This window comes from Mizuhopecten yessoensis, unplaced genomic scaffold (genome assembly GCF_002113885.1).
Source record: "Mizuhopecten yessoensis strain PY_sf001 unplaced genomic scaffold, ASM211388v2 scaffold8853, whole genome shotgun sequence".
NCBI lineage: Eukaryota > Metazoa > Mollusca > Bivalvia > Pectinida > Pectinidae > Mizuhopecten > Mizuhopecten yessoensis.
The window spans coordinates 140272-156310 of NW_018407755.1; the positions used below are offsets into that span (position 1 = coordinate 140272).

General features: G+C 34.9%; 1 protein-coding gene across 7 annotated transcripts in view; it reads right to left on the minus strand.

Moving 5' to 3' along the window:
* Positions 1-16039, minus strand: part of LOC110456815 (kazrin-like) — a 94535-nt gene that overhangs the window by 31221 nt on the left and 47275 nt on the right. Inside the window, exon 1 of one of the 7 annotated variants that reach the window (XM_021507799.1) lies at positions 13557-13737. The exons of 5 other annotated variants lie outside the window; for them this stretch is intronic. The gene's annotated coding sequence lies outside the window, so the exon portion shown is untranslated. Of the gene's footprint in view, positions 1-13133; positions 13480-13556; positions 13738-16039 lie in introns of those variants that run through there. One more of the 7 variants, XM_021507802.1, reaches the window with a different exon arrangement.

Here is a 16039-nt window from a genome sequence, read left to right on the forward strand (position 1 = left end):
CTCCAGGGCTTCTTGCAGGATAAATACGGTAAAGATAAACAAAGTTTAAGTGGTTGTTGTTTCTTTGTATTAAATAGTGATCACATTCCACCACTTGAAGGTCTCAATGAGTAACACACAGGAGTCAGAGAAACAACTCCTGTGTATGTATCGCCTACCGATGGAGGGCGAAGGGGTCTAATGAATACCAGATGATTTGGGATGATATTGTGTGTAAGCCAGAGAATCACTCCACGATGATTGACATAATCTCCACCAATGAAACCTACAGGCCACAATTATGCAGAGAATGTTGCTTTATATATACATAATTCAAGATCTTTAATTTCTGCAGAGGCATGTAATTGGTTTAACTTGACCCCATAAGATACAAAGGTGATATTATACTCATAGCTCCTTAAATCATCTATGTAGCTAACACTGCATGGTATGAGTGTTTTTAACTTTCATTTAACAGTGTTTAAACCAATTGTCTATGTAAGAACTTTCTTTCATTGATCAATATAGCAATATTTAACCTTGATTTTAAGGAAGTGGTAGGTCTTGACAGGTTTTCTAGGATTTAGGAAGAAAATATTACATGTGCTAGGACATTTTCTTTGAAAAACACTTATTTTTCCCCTTTTCTTAGGTTTGAACCCCTCCCCCCTCCTTCACCTACCCCTAAAGATTTTTGGGCTGGTGCCTGTGACTATATTCTAGTAATAATTTTCACTTTTCACCTTTTCGTAAAATGTTTTTAAAAACAGACTGGTGTGAAATTTATGTTGCTGATCAGGTTTAAAAATGGTTGACTGTATTTCGAGTATAGAATACAAATTTTAATCTCTAAACATGGGTTAAATTATTGAAACAAGGGGAATTTGTTTCCAAGATTGGTAAGTTTTCCCGATTAATTATTATAAATCCTGTGAACTATGGGATCAATATTCTGTAAGTGTACGAAACTGATGACCACAATGTTATACTCACGTGTGTGCTAGCAGCTAAAGTATAGATTTGTATTTCCTTTTAGCTGCACAAAATAAACTGTAAAATAACAGTAATGGATTTCCGAGGTTTTGTACGTAGAATTAATCCAATCCAATCGGATATTGAAAGCTGGTCACATAAAATGTTCACTGAAAGTATTGCTGTGTGGTCCATGTGAATCGCAGTTAACATTTGGAAAATCCTTTTTCTGAAAACCAGGAAGAACTTTGAATTTGGTTACAGGCTAATTGCTGAAACATATCCCACATCCTTGAATTAAATTACAAAACAAAATCCATCTAGTCATTATTAAACTGCTATTTGTGTTTTATAGGCGTACGTTTCCTATTCTCAAATGTCCCTCCAGTTCATTGCAGTTGTGCATTGCGTGTTGTTCGCTGCGATGTCAATTCATTAACTGGCTATAACAGACCCTGTGCCGATAATGAAGACCAAATATTTACATACATTCTTCAATCCATCACAAAATATTTTTTTTGCTGAAGACTTCTTGGGATACAGTTCACATAAAATCCAACACTGTGCATTTTAGTTGTGTAAATAACCACAGTGTCTATACGCCTAGATGATCAAGCCACCTTCCTTCCCAGCAACAGTCAAGCTGGAGACTGAGACAGCTGGATTATTATTGTAAAGAAAAGGGTCTGCACCCTAAAAACACATGGCTTCATGGTGGGACAACCAGATCTGTCAGGTGGCTGTATAAATCAATAAGGCTAAACTATGAAACTGATTGACGTTGTCTCAAGTCAAATTAAACTTTTTTTAGAAAGATGATATTATTTGCATAGATATTTTCCTTTTCTTTTTTCATTTATAAGGATGCCTATGTATTTTAGTTTCTGCAGACAGTAATTCAGAGTCAGTTTCTATCTCCGGAGTTATGCAATAGGTACAATCGACCGCAATATCTGATAAAAGCATATATAAAGGCGTGAGATCCGATATCCACTTTCTCAATTTCAAAAGATTTAACAGATAACCTTTCCTGTAGTTATTTTGACAATATTTCTCTTGGTTTCAAATGATTCAGATACAATTTTTCCACCTCAATATTAAAAGACACCACCAACACACATATCCGTTCTGTACTTTAAAGATCTAGATCCAAATGACTCTTCATCTTGACCACATTTCCTCTTGAAACTGAAGATTCAAGCAAACATTCCCCATATCACAACATTCAGACAATTAACATTTCCTGTCATACTATCACAAGAACAGACCAAATTTCCTGTCTGCATTAAAACATTCTGACAATATTTCCACTTCGCATCAAAAGATAAAGCCAAAATTACTTTTTGTATCAAAAGTAAAGTAACAAAATACTCAAATAATGTAATATCCAAGAAAAAACACCAGTTGGATGTTCAGGTGGAACTGTACTTCAGTTCCAGATGAATTTTGTATATAATTAAAGTGTCACCTTGCCCAACTGATTAATTAAAAACCCCGCCTACCTGATGGATAATTGTAGCAGGTACTGATGCTGACTTGATGGAGCCAGGTGATAGACTGAATAGTCTAGATGATGGAGCCAGGTGATAGGCCAGATCCAGGGCCATATAACCCTACATGTATGTAACAGGTACAGTTCTAGCCATAAACATAGACAAGCTCTCAGCATTGTTAGCTTGAAAACAATTATACACCAATTTCTAATTGCTTGCTTTCCCCCCTCTAAACCATATATTCAGTAATTTAAGAAAATAAATTGTGTTGGCAATTTTTTACATTTCTAAATATGTCTTTGACTTGTTATCTTTTTTCAGAACCATGTGACCAAGAATGGTTACAAGTTAAGGGGTCGCGTCGACACAGATAACCAGACAGGAGGCAGGGTACCTGTCTGTAACCAGAGAGGCTGACAAGCCAACGGCCTCACTCAGTTTGAGATAACTTCTCTGATTGTTGATAAGGGAGTTCATGAGTCAGATACCAAGATTTCCCACTTAAAATACCTTCCATCAAAATCATATCCTCAACGTGATGAACAGACAACTCCACCCTAAACTTAAACCCCTTCCCTCCAGGAAAACAGGGACTTTTTTCTAGAATATCAGACCTTTCATTTACTCTCTAACCAGTAATAGACATCATGGAGAACACTCAGTTGGGTTATGTCTCAGACCAAAGATCAGCTAGCTTTCTGGCTTAAGACATAAAGTTTTCATTTAGAATATTGTTTACAAAATGGTTAACATTCAATATGAAACATTTATTTCTTGGAATTTTTAAGACTTTAAAAGCATGAATATTTTGTTGTTGTATGCTTTATGGAAAAGTTGAAAAAATACTTGTTTTAATGCTTTAATTTTGAGACTTTAAGCTAACAATGCTTTACAGATGACCAAATTAAACAAAGTAAACATGTTATACCTCACATAGCACTGTGATCTGGCCTCATGCATGTCACTAATCCCCCTTCCCCCCTACCCCCCTACCTGACCAATTTTGGGTCCCCTTAGTGTTTTATACATTCTATCATATGGACAGGTTTAATTATCTTCATAATTAGCACCCATTGGGGTAGGGGAGGGGAGGGAAGGGGAGGGGGTATAGTAAGATGGGAGATGTGTATGACTTAGTAATGGTCACGGTGTTGATATGTGTATTGGTATGGGGGGGGGGGGGGGGGGGGATAGGGGGGGGGGAGGGGAGGGGTATAGTAAGATGGGAGGTGTGTGATTTAGTAATGGTCATGGTGTTGATATGTGTATTGGTATGGGGGGGGGGGAGGGGGGATATAGTAAGATGGTCATGGTGGTGATATAGATATAGGCATGGGGGGATAAGGGGTTTATTACAGGCCCTTATGTAAATGATACCAATAATATAATACCCCTGTCATGATAAATCCAGATGGCCTTAGTAAAAGTAATAGAGACCCTATACAGTTTCAGAAAAACTTTTAATAGTCCTGTTGTGACTTTTGATAAACCTAAGAAATTGAAATTCTATAGGGTTAGAAAACAGATAACAGGATAAGATGGTAAATATGGATTCAAATGTCTCACCTACATCAGGCAAACTCCCAGATAATATCTTAACTGATTCACTGTGAAGGTATATCTGACTTCATCTAAATTATAAACATCATTTTGAAGAAAAAAGAAAGAAAATTTTCTTTTTTTCTTTTTTCTAACAGAAACAAATTACAAAATATTTCTTTCCCTTTCATATTAAAAATTAAGAACTCTCCTTGTGTTGCTTGCAGGATAGTAAATAAGCATATATAGTTACACCACATCTGATTGAACATGAATGAAAAAAACTTTTACATAACTATATAAGTACAGATTAACAAATATATAAACCTGTTATGTTAATTAGAAGAGATGACCAGATAACATCAAGTAGGGAGTCTCGGCAACTTTAATCCGGTTCAGAACTCAGTTCTGGGTTAAATTTGCCGAGACTCCCCACTTTATGTTTTCTGGTCATCTCTTCTTTCAAATTTCTATTAAGACTTATGGACAAACTTATGAATTCCATTTAGGAATCCATCAACTGGGATATGCCGAGACCTTCACCGAAACATCCAGTAGCGAACGTTGGGTCTCATTTCCCCTTGTAGATCTATACATGTGTTAAAGACCATTCATCAATCAGGGGCTATGTATGTATTACTGTTTTGATTTGTTTCCTGGCCCATTATTTTTTTATTCCAATTCATTTCTGCAATCTGCATATTTCTAAATATTACAGTTTTGATGAAGTAAATTGTATGTTTTAAGATCACGAAAATCAATCACATCAGGGTTGGGGTAGTATTTTATTTTGTAACTATATATTCTACTATATTCAACTAAAAAAAATCTGTATAACTTCAATAATTAACCAATATTTTTTTTCAAATTGACACCTACGCGATATCGCCTTTTCATAACAATAGAATAAATACACATCAATATTAGGCAAACGATGTTATAAATATTAAAGTATTAATAGGTTTGGCAGAAAAGAGTAAAGTATGTTCCATCGAATACACCGATAACTTTTTTTCACTCTAAAACCTTTTCATGGACAAATTTCCCACACAATTTCAAAACCGTTAATGTCATAGCCTGCGGAAAGATTTGGCTACGTGTTCTGATGTGAGAGATATTCTGGAGCTGGCAAACGAATCTAAAGGTACATAGTGTAAAGATGAACTTCGTCTGATAGCCCCGTCACAAAGATTTGACTCCGGATAGGGTCGTCCATATCAGTGGCCGACCAAGATCCCCATAACTCTTTGATGGACGACTCCCGAGATCCAGAAATGTTTCTGGCCCACTATCGTGTGTTATTATCAATGTTGGCATTATAGGTAAAGTAGTGTGTGTTTTGATGTGCTAAAAATAGAATGACATGTTACGGACCAGTACCGTGGATGTTTGTTTACATATACTGGGGTTTATATACACTTTATATTCATTACCCATAACACACCTCCTGTTGATAAAGACGAACACCAGACTTGAGCTGCTTTACATCTCTGTACTTGTGCAGTGCTCGGAGTACTACAGCCAAACCAAGTCACTCCATACAAAGTATATATGTATTTGATGGGGTTTAATAAAAGACTATTTTTCAATGATTATACTCTTTTCATACGAAAAATAATAACACACATGAAAAGTATAATGAACCAAGCAAAACCAATGACATGCAAGAGGCTTTAATGTCAAAGTCTATTTTGAAGCCCTTCATAATGATATTGTGTAGATCAGTAAAACCATGCTAATTTTTCTGAACTTAAGCATCACTGTAAATTGGCAACCTGTTACACTTGGGTATAGATAATTTTAAGGTTAACTAGCCATTTTGTATTGTTCTTTTATGCAGAAAAGAGTAATACCAGTTAATTATATTCCTTTTAATATCATGTGATATTAAGTAATATGTGATATTAAAAGAATTTCCTTTTTTCCCATGATAATAAACACTTTTTAGTACAAAATTCAAGTGTTTTTAAAAGGATGTACCTTTTAAGACTTTTAAGTATCGTGTATAGATTTCCACCAGTAACAACGTAACATTACAGGCGTAGTGAAGATTTCGTTTGTTATTTTACATATGTATAGGCTAGCTGTGAAATGTTCTCTCATGATCATTACGAGAAAAGCGACACCACTGTTATGCCAGGCACTAAACTTGATTTTAAAATGAGTTCCTATCACATAACATGACATAACACGAAGTCAATCAAATTTAGACAATAGATAAATAAAGATATTATGTTTATGAAAACTAGACGCAAACTTAAGTGTTTTCAGGCTTCCAAGCGTCAAGACAGATGTATGAAAAATCTGCCTACAGCCTCTATACTGATTCCAAATTCATTCAAAGGGTTGACAATTTCTACAGAGGAGTCTTTAACATATCTACATTGTAACAATCAAATAATGTGATTATACATCTACAGTTATTCTACAAGGACATACAAATATGTCCATTGTGTACACATGTATATGGGCACCACAAACAGGAAAATCCTATTTCAAAGGGAGAAAAGAAAACCTGTAGCAAAAATGACTTACCGAGAGCAAAGTACGCGGAAAGTAAACCACACAACGTTAAAACTTCTATAGATATATATACATCTTTTATTAATTTGACTTTCAACTTCCTGGGAATTTCTGAGTGAGCTATGTGGGTTGACAGAGTGAAGTAATGTACTTGACTCCAAGTATGTCCCTATATACTCCACATAAAAGCCGAGACCCATTCAGACGTTATACGTATGTACTTGTAAAATCACGTATATATATAGATTTAATGCACGTGTCAAGTAGCGTGACACGGCAATATCACAATTTTACATACCTTTCCTGAACACTCAGACTCTCCATCCATTCATCTTAACAATCTATATACATTTTGTCTGCATTTTTTTTTGTCATAAGAAACCCTGCTCCCCATGTCCCCATATTGTAACATCTTAAGTTGGAAGTACTTGATTAACTTAATAACCTGAGACACTCGTTCCATTCATCAACACTCTATTTTACACTTCATTTCCTCCATACTATTTTTTGGCCCTAATATTATGACCCCTCAACCTACCCAACTCCAAATTGTGACATCATAAATTCAACATACTCTCCTCAAAATTCAGACACTTCATTCCTCCATATGCTGTCACTACAGAACAATGACACTTGGAAAGCATAAGTTTGAATAACGACTTTGAAGGGATCCTAGACTCCTGAATTTTCACCATCATTGATGGTATAGGTATTATGCTATTTTTTGAAATTGCATCTATGATTTTTCCATTCGAAACTCCATCCCCCCATGCCCACATAATGAGGAAAAAACAGAGGTTAAAATAATATTCTTTTTGACCAGAAAATTACCATATTTTGATCTTAAAAGCAAAAATAGCATTCTTAATGAATGCATGCAGATTCTTATATTTAAGACAATACAAAAATCAGGAAAAACCTTAGGAATTTTTGTCTTGCCTTTCTATGATCTCTGTTTCCTGTTTGCTATAGTAAATCTCCTGCTGTTTGCTATCAGTTTTTACAAGTAGGTGTGAAAAAGTCACCTTCCATAAAAACACAAAGGAAATTGACCCCATTCCACACGGATCACTTCCAGGTCAAATGATAAATTGGCATTTTTTTACGTCAGGACTTCCTTTTTCCCTTCCAACATACAAAGATTAGGAAAGATTACCATCCTTGTTGGTTCCGATGTCTTTATTTTACTAGATATTTTTATAATCTTTGACGCATTTAATCTGTGGTCTATAGTTTCAAAGCAATCCTTTTTATGAGCGGTATAGGGAAGTGGGTGTTCTCCAGCCACAGATACTACAAGTAGCTGGAGAATCTATGCCCGATTCCTCTTACTTATGTGCAATGACACTGTGATATTCTTAACATATGTGTCTGGGTGTGGCCGTCTACGGTCGAACACTTTCCGATTAGGGTTTCACTAATAACACTAGTCCAACTCCTACTAGCCAAGTCTAGGTGTTTTGTAGACAGATTCCTCCGAATTTTCTTCTCCATTGTTTACTTCGGAAATCAACAAAATTCCCCACATTTTCTAACTCATTGCATAGAAAAATTACTACAGAATTGTACATGTTATTTTGTCTATATATATTGGTTTGACTTTCCCATGTGGTTGCCCCTGCATTGACAATCGTATGCCAAAACTATTTCGCAGATTCTGACAGTATTCATAATATCAGTGATTCTGGAAGTAGCCATTTTAGATTTTGGCAGTAGACTACTTCCCTTATCAGGTCTTATATCTGATCCGTTATCATTACACATGTTTTAGTTTTGAGTTTTACAAGGCTTTGTAAAATGATTCATTGAAAGCATGTGTTTACTACATCAGCCTGAAGATATATATCACATGGCATATTGACACAGCTTTCAGAATGTTGGCTACCTAAAGCATCTTCTTCTCGAAAGAGCTCTTCACTGAGAAAAATCGTGAAAAATGTCTTTATTAAATCGACAGTCAAGAGTTAAGGTTAATGAATTTTTTATTTTTTTATTTTGATATTACGTTTCCACTGCAAGTTCCTCTATATCAAGGTTTAACATGATACATTGCATTCATAGAGTCAATAATAACTAAATATTAAGATATGTAACTGATTTACATTCACATACCAGCACAAAGTTGAAAAACAAGAATTGACAGTTTTTGTAGTCTTTCCAGACCAGATCATCATATATCAAAATCAAAACATGACTCAAAAACATTTCACTTGTCGTGCTGTATGAACCTGTTTACAGTCTGCGCGAATCCATTGTTAGAATTTGTAATTCTCAATTACATGCCCCATTTCAATCACAATTGTTTTTTACACCCCAGGCAGTTCACTTCTCCGAATTATAATTTGGATACCAATCAAATTTAATATTTCAACCACTTTTGACACAATGCAGTTTGCACATTTATTAGCCTTTTTTATGCAGGGAAGCAGCTAGCCATGTGATGGAATTTAAAATCTGGACAGTTTATGTGAAACAAGAGGTCCAAGTTTTCTCTCTCTCTGTTTTCGATTCTTGTCCCAACTTTGTTTTTCCTGTTTAACCTTGCTTTTTTCTCCGTCTGGTATCACCACTGAAACTTTATAATGAACTATTCCAATCATTGCTTTGGAAGAGTTCAAATGTATCTTCAGGGGTGAATGAGCTAATCATGTTTTGTTTTCCTTGTTTTAACCTTATTTTACCACGACTTAGCCTTGTTTCACCTTTTAAACTGGTTTTCACTTTTTTTTTTAAATTCTCGAGTGTTATAATACATGTATTTCCTCAATCTTGTTTCAGCCTTATTTAACCCATTTTTTGAAAGAATATTTCACCTTGTTTTTACCTTGTTCTTTTTTAATATGTCTATTCAAAACACTAATTTCTCATTAATTTCTGTTTTAAACACTCCTTTTACCTGTTCTGAACTATATGACTTAACCTTTGCTGATTTGTCAAAACAAAATCCAGTGGTATTCTACAGGGTGATTGCCTGAGCATACCATCACAGGTAAAACACAGTATCTTTTAAAGGAACCCAATTTAACCTAAAACCATATTTGATTAGGAAGGTTTGTAATATAAAAGTCCTGAATTTGATTCCTGCTGTTTTTGTTTATTTATTTTTATTTCAAAACATTAAGATTTCAAACAACTGGAATTCTGTTAAAACGCATGTCAACATGTTACATATTAAAGGAACTGACTTCTTCAGAAAAAGGTTTGTACAATTATTTTTTTACAATGGATACAATGGTATTATTAAAGTTTGACTTGATGGCTCCCATTACCTTTATAACAGAAATGAATTAAAAACACATTTTTTTTAAAAATTTTGCCTTTTGTATACAAAATATACATGAACATTTTGAAAATTAACAACAGTGGCTTTGATTGTCTTTGGGCTTTCCACCTCTTCAGGAGACTTAACTGGTATACATTTATATAGGGTTATGTATGTATATACCTTTTAAGAAGTTTTTTCACAGGGAACATCTGTAAAATAATGTACAGCATAGATATACCTGATATCTTATCAGTAAATTTGATGTAACCTAACAGTTTTTAAAAGCATCACATTTAGAATTCTACTGCTGACTAAAAAGAGATATATGTTTTTTCCACTGATAAATTCATATCAGCTGCGAACTTGATGGCAAAATAGTCAATGAAAACCGACCTTTTTTTTCGGAGCCTCCTTCTCATTTTTGAGAGTGTTGACTCATGCTGGATATCAGGTACAGCTATGTGATGATAACTTTTATCGTTAAAAACATTTCAACCTTTTTGAAATGTTGATATTCTGTAACTTAAAGCTGCTTGTATCATTTTTAGCCAATTAATTACAATTATAGAGTTGATAAGATGAGTTTTGAAGTAAACATGATATATGATAAAACAGATAAAAATGTGTGGAGTAAATGTGAATAAATCTAGTAAATATTATAGAATCAAATATTATCAATTGTATAGTATATGTTGAATTATTTTGAAACAAGAATAGCAAATGGAGTACAACACAACAAATTACCACATTCAACTAATAATGTACGTTATACACAAGTATTCTATATATAGCTGAAACTGATAAAAACGTCAAGTTATCGGGCAGGATAACCGGTCGTCCACTTTTGCACCTGAAATGTGTTTATGGTGCTAGATTACCTTTAACGAGAAACAGACACCTGCATGTCCATTATGTTCATATTTAACATCGTTTAGAAAATTTGACATCCCAAAGTTATGTTGTTGTTTTTTAATATGTATGTCATGGAATATATATATATGGATATATAAAGTATTGCAAGTTTGAAGAACAAATGGGAAATAGCAAAGAAGCTATATTGTTGAGAAACTTTGGTATAAAAACTAAATAAAGGGCCATAACTCTGTAGAAAGAAGGGCATGGTAAAAACTACAATATTTAACCCTTTTTTTGTTCCTGGGATACATATAACAGTATATAACTTGTAAATATAACAAGTTTAATGAATCTAAGTGAAATAGTTAATAAGCTATCAACTGGACAACCTTGAACAAGGGGCCATAACTCTATAAATAGTCAGCAACAATACTGATTCCTGATTGTGGCATGTCTGTCTTAAATTCCCAGGAGTCAAGGTGAAAGGATAAACTGGGGAAATTTTACCCAAAGGGGCTTTCAAATTAGTTAAAACCCTAAGCTTGCGGAAGACTTGGTCAGTTCTTGATTTTCAGTCGCCACATCATTGTTGTCCCATTGTGACGTAATTGTGATGTAATGCATGTTAAAAGGGGTGTCAAAGACATACATTTCTGACTCCCTTTCCGTCATACACACAGGAATGAAAGCAACATGTGTCCCATACAAAACAGTCTCGTGGGATACATGTATAACCACATTGATGCACTCAGTGACCTTTACTATTACGACACCACAATCAGATGACAGCGTTTTTTATCATGACGTCATGACCAAAAACCAATAAAATGTTGTTTGACGACAGTGTTGCCATTAGCAAATGACACCGTCTCGGGAACATAAAGGTTATTGCACGAATAGGCTCTAAAGGTCGTGCATGAATCTTTTAATGTGAGTTACTTGCGTTCATTTGTATTGTCTTTCCAAATATGGTCATCTAGATATACTTCAGGTTGCATTGCATTGCCAGTATGCTAATTGTTTTACCCACATTTCAGTTAAGAGACAGGATAAACAAAATTCTCCTCAAGTGCAGTAAAATATGTTGTCAGCTTCAGTTTTGACCAAAATTCTATATTCTCAGCAAAGATCTCGATTTCGACCCACTTAATTCTACTGACACTACATACCCATATACCTGCATATAAGACTGCATTAGTCTTGTTTAAGTCTTGTTTTCTTTATATTGCCAGATGTGTTGATATTTCATTTGCATATACATTTACATTAAGGTCATTTAAAAAAAACTTGACTGCAAAAAATCATAAAAGGTGTAAAGGACTTGCTGTAACACAAGAGGACCTTCTAAACATCTGTCAGCTGTCAGAAATAGTATCCTAGTATACGTTATACATACCTGGACACACAATACAGATAGGTATTGTAAAACAGGAACAATATATCACAAAGTATGAAATATTAATATATAAAGGAGGATCGTTATACACAAGTATTCTATGTATAGCTGAGACTGATAACAACGTCAAGTCATCGGGCAGGGTAACTGGTCGTCCACCTGACATGTGTTCATGGTGCTAGATTACCCTTAACGAGAAACAGACACCTGTCCATTATGTACCTACTCAAACTTTGACGGTAAGACATACATCATATCCGTCATCATTTGATGTAGACCCGGCATAGTTCTATGACAGATACAAAATACCAGTAAAAAACCCAACAAAAATAATCTAATAACCACAGTAAGTATGTTAATTACAAATACCTGTATATATTAGATGACCCACATTTTTCATACATCCTCATTGATTAGATCATGATCACGTGAAAGTTTCATCCATACAATTTTCATACGTTCCTTTTTTTTAATGATTAAAACATTATTTAGCATCTATAATATAACAATTGTAGACTTATGGACCCGAGAAAGTAATATTCACTCAGGCAGACCTCGACTTTGTGTTGGTCAATATGACTTTCTCAGGTCCATATAACCACAAATTCACCTCAATGAAAGTCCATAATGGATAAATATTGCACACCTTTTTATATCAATGCCTTTTTGTACCAATCAAACATCTATTAGGAACACACATTTGGTAAAGGCAATAAAACCTTCTAAACAATGAGGAAAACATAGACGGCAACATCAAATCATATTATACAGACACAAGTGAACTTAATTATTACATGAGAATGTTGAATTTAATATCATATTTACATAATTAATGCTTTTAAAATTATTTACCCCTAAAATATTTTCAGACAACATTTCCTATGAAAACGTCAACCATTTTTATACAAGAGCAATATGTGACAAAAAGGATGTTAAAATTGTCCCCCACCCCTACAGCTCTTCCATACCAAAATTAATAGAACATTGTGATAGGTTATGATATATGATCACGTCTAGGATCAAGCATTTCATTAGAAGCTGCAATTTCATCCGAAGAAAATTTTCAATGTATTTTCCAACTACCTGGTAAAATAATTAATAATCTATTTACCAATATATTCTCAATCGGAAACTGTCTGGATTTGAGCCTTCGCCTCCAAATGATACAGAGCCGTCAACTGTTGATTCCGAGCGTAGTCCTAACGTTAGAAAACATACGTACAAGTTGTAGAGTAAGAATGTTTGTACAACACTGGCTCAGATTCCACACCTCACAAACTTGTCAATCCCAGCCTTGAGCTGTCTTAGGTCATGATCAAGGGCTGGTGAAACTGCACTATCGGGGAATTCAGGAAATCCCCACATATATATATGAAAGGACTCTAAAATAGCTAGCATACATACACGGTCTTATAACATCATGTTCCTAACCTGTGGTACGAAATGAATGCATGCTCCTGCCGTCATCGATAAACAACTTCTGCACATGTGCAGAGATGTAACACGGTGCCTTGGCTATCTAATTGGTACTTACCAATGTTAATTAATATCAATTAGTCGGACCCAGTCTGATGCTGTGTGGTTCCACAGCAGTGATATGTTGTTTGTACGGGTGAGTGGTGATCGGTGATCCTCGATACAGAACACACAGGGACTAACCGAAGACCCTCTATACACACACTACCACCGCCAGTGTCTGTCTGCTTAGGGAAAACACAGACATACAACCACTTGACATAACTAAGGAATTTCTCATCCCCCTGTGTTAAAGTGCAACCAACAATCTCATCTACACTGTAGGCCTGCACGGTGCACTAGCAAGGCCAGACCAATTTATATATAAACACATGGGAGGCCAAGCCAATACAAATGTTCTGATGCTAGTCACTTTCTCATCTACACTGTATAGGCCTGCACCGTGCACTAGCAAGGCCAGACCAATTAATATATATATATATATACACATAGACAAAACATGGGAGGCCAAGCCAATATGAATTTCTGATGCTAGTCACTTTCTTATCTACACAGGCCTGCATCGTGCACTAATAAGGCCAGACCAATTTATACATAAACAGATATAACATATACCATGGCAGGCCAAGCCAATATAAATTCCTGATGTTTGTCACTTTCACATCTACACAAGCCTGCACGGTGCAATAGTAAGGCCAGACCAATACATGTATAAACAGACACAACATTAAGAAGATAACATCATGGAAAATCCACTGCATTAAGGCCAAGCCAATAAACATTATTTGTAAATCATTAAACATTAAATAATTATGAAGTCAGCACTGTGTTCTGTATGTTAAATTGTGTGCAAATGATTAAACACACAACAAAACTGTTCCTCATACACTGATAACATTTTTGATCATAAGTGAAGATTAAAAAGATTTGTGGAAAAACCTGACAGTGAAAATGTTATATTCAATAGGGCCTGGCAAGCATGTGGATGAAAATTGCATAAACATAACAGATGTACTATCTAACTCTTATCATTCTGTGATATATGCTAAATGCCACCTGCACACACAACATTTATAAAACAGAATGGGTTATCTTTAAATGCCAGATAGCTGATATGAATGCATCTTCAAATGCATCTTCACATTTTATAAAACCATATGAATCCAAAAGTATTAAGTTTCTTTAATAATGATAACTTATGTTTTCCTTGAAACTTTCTCTAGCTGAAAACGATTTAAATAATTGCCAAATCCTCATCAGATTCCTAGATTCAGATTCCTAGATTCCTAGATTCAAATCCTCATCAGATTCCTAGATTCCTCATCAGATTCCTAGATTCCTCATCAGAATTCCCTAGTTGTTGTTTAATCCTTTCACCCCTATGTAACTTTAGTAGACTCTACCATGCATTGATCTGGATGAGTCCATTATGGTCCTACTGTGATGGAAGGGATAATTTGCTCAAATTCAATTGATTCATTGCATAAGAGAGTTTAAACATGGGTTGGGTCAAATATACCTTTTATCTTGTTTTAGGTATTTCTCAAGGTATACGGGGAAAGAAATCTTGGCTTTTTAATACTTCTATTCTTGTAAATGCAAATAAAACCTGCACAATCGTGCAACACAGAGTCAGGTTACCGGAAACACGTCAATATCTTTTATTGTGGCTGCAAGAAAACAGATAATGTTCCACCTGTTATTGCTGTTTTTATTCTGAGAAAATACAACTCCTTAAGATATCTGATCAAGTCACATCAGTATATTTCAATAGAAATACAGTTGTTTTTGTTGTACGAAGTCCGGATACGAAGAAATAGGATCTGCGAAACAGGATTTGAGTGTTATAAACCAATTAATGTTATCAATGAAATATCGTAACAATGGACCACCTTGACAAGACGAAAAATTGTTTTCCAACATTTTTTGTAATGAAACTTTTACCATGTGAAAATGGAAAACGTATCGGATGTACTTAACTGTTACTTGATTCTGTCAGATAGGACCCCCTTTCTCCATCATGACCTCATAAGTTCAATACAGCATGAACCCTTCCAATGAAAACCATTTTAACTCATTCACCCCTGAAATTTCATAATGGACTATTCCAACCTTTGAGTTGGAAGAGTTCAAATGTAGGGGAGAATGAGTTAAGGGCCATGTCTACACCCTTCCTCTAACTCTAAATAGAGTCCTAAAAGACAATATTAAAAGAAAAAATATTTAAAACCCCTTTACAGCATGCAATGTGTAAGTGTTGACTCCCTTATTCCCAGTTCTGAACCCTTGAATAATAAAGACTGCCCTCCTTTTTTGTTTTTGATGCCACCATTACAAATATAATATTCCTGAACCCCCCATTTAGAACCCAGGCTTAGAGCTGTGTTGAAACGACTTCCCCTAAATCATACACTTTGAAGTCAACATAACCAAAAATCTATCATTTTAGTTTGTTTGTGTTTTATGTCCTATTAACAGCTATGGTCATTTAAATTTAAGGATGTGCCAGGTTTTGGTGGTGGATGAAAGTCGAACCCCCCC